This window comes from Corvus brachyrhynchos, unplaced genomic scaffold, assembly GCF_000691975.1.
Source record: "Corvus brachyrhynchos isolate BGI_N302 unplaced genomic scaffold, ASM69197v1 scaffold407, whole genome shotgun sequence".
In the NCBI taxonomy this organism is placed as follows: Eukaryota; Metazoa; Chordata; class Aves; order Passeriformes; family Corvidae; genus Corvus; species Corvus brachyrhynchos.
The window spans coordinates 98,337-99,953 of NW_008239056.1; positions in this window are offsets into that span (position 1 = coordinate 98,337).

The window sequence follows — 1,617 nt, forward strand, 5'->3', positions numbered from 1 at the left end:
AAGATTCCTCTTGTAATCAGGCTCTAAGATCACAGTTGCTGGCATTCTGCAGCATTAACCTACAAAATTAATGTACATCTTGCTTCCCAGAGGAGTTTGGGCAAGTGTTCAGGGCAGTGAGTGAGGCTGGGTTTGCATGGGTCTGATAGGAACAGAGACCCATTGAGCACTGAGGGGATTTGAGTTCCTAATCACTCTTACGCCTCTGAAAATCCTGCCCGGAGCTCTGTGGGTCAATTTACACAGTAACATCTGGCTGTTAGCAAATGAAATGTAAGTGCTAAAAATCCCATCTTCTCATAATCTTTCCCCCTTCCCCCCCCCCGCAAAATACTGTCCTTAGAGCAGATGCAAGTCAGCAGATTAAAAGGGATTGTTCCCAACAAGAAGTCTAACAGGAGGAACTTCCCAGGAATGAGCTGTTCTGGGAGGAAGCCAAGTTAATAGTTTTTTGTAGCAGTATGACAGCAAGGGAGCAGGGTTACTGTAATGACCTGAGCTTAACAAGCAACCCAACACTATGTCAGGAAGGATAACTCAGTCTTGAGGTTATCAAGGATGTAGTTTTTAAGTAATTTTTGGGTTTCAGTACTTCAGCCTTTCAATGGGACTTGCTTCCCACCAAGCCAATGCTGCCACAGGAGCATCATTCTCATTAACCCTTGGAGGATCCAAACAAGAGCTGAACTTCAAGGCACACATTTCTAGAAATCAAACTTCAGTGTTTCAGCTTTTCACAAAGCTACAGATTTTTCAGTCAAAAATAAAAAGTTGCCTAAATGGTAGAGTGAGAACATGATTTGATCAGCTCTAGAGCTGGGCTAAAGACAGAGACCATTGATGTGTGTCAATGAAAATATCAGCTCAATATGAAGTGCAATTGCAGACAAAAATATTTTCAAGTAACCACACAAGCCTTAAAGAGCAAACACCAGTAATGACTTCCAGAAAGATGAAGACCTTCCTCTTAGGAAGAATGTTTAATTTGCTGACAAGTTTGTATACTGGTTTTTTGGAGAATGGTGGCCAGTGTGTTCTTCAGCTGGACAGTCTTCTCAGGCACATCAGTTCTTGCAGGTGAATTTATGGTCACACTTCACCCATGGCTTCATCAGGGGATTTGGATTTTTCTCTCTTGGAAGGCAGGGAACAGAAGTACTTGGATTTCATAGAGAAATGAGGAACAGAGAAACAATTTCTGTGAGCTTATATGTAATGGACTCTGATAGGTATTGGATAGTATTATTGTTTCATCTATGAAGCTTCGTGAAATGGATTATCCAAACTTTTGTTTAATTGCCTGGTGTACTGGATTTGTTCAGCCTGGTTTTTGGTAGCAGGGGGGCCACAGAGGTGGCTCCTGTGAGAACCTCCTGGAAGTTTCCACCATGTCCAGCAGAGCCGGCTGATGGCTCTGAAGATGGACATGATGCTGGCCAAACCTGGGCCAGTGAGAGAGGTTGGTAACGCCTCTGTGATGACATATTTAAGAAGAAAATCAAAACAAAGTGAACACAGTTGTTTTCCCAGTCAGAGAAGAGGAGGAGGTGAGAACATGTGAGGGAAACACCATGGTGACACCAAGGTCAGTGAAGAAGGAGGGGGAGGAGGTGCTCC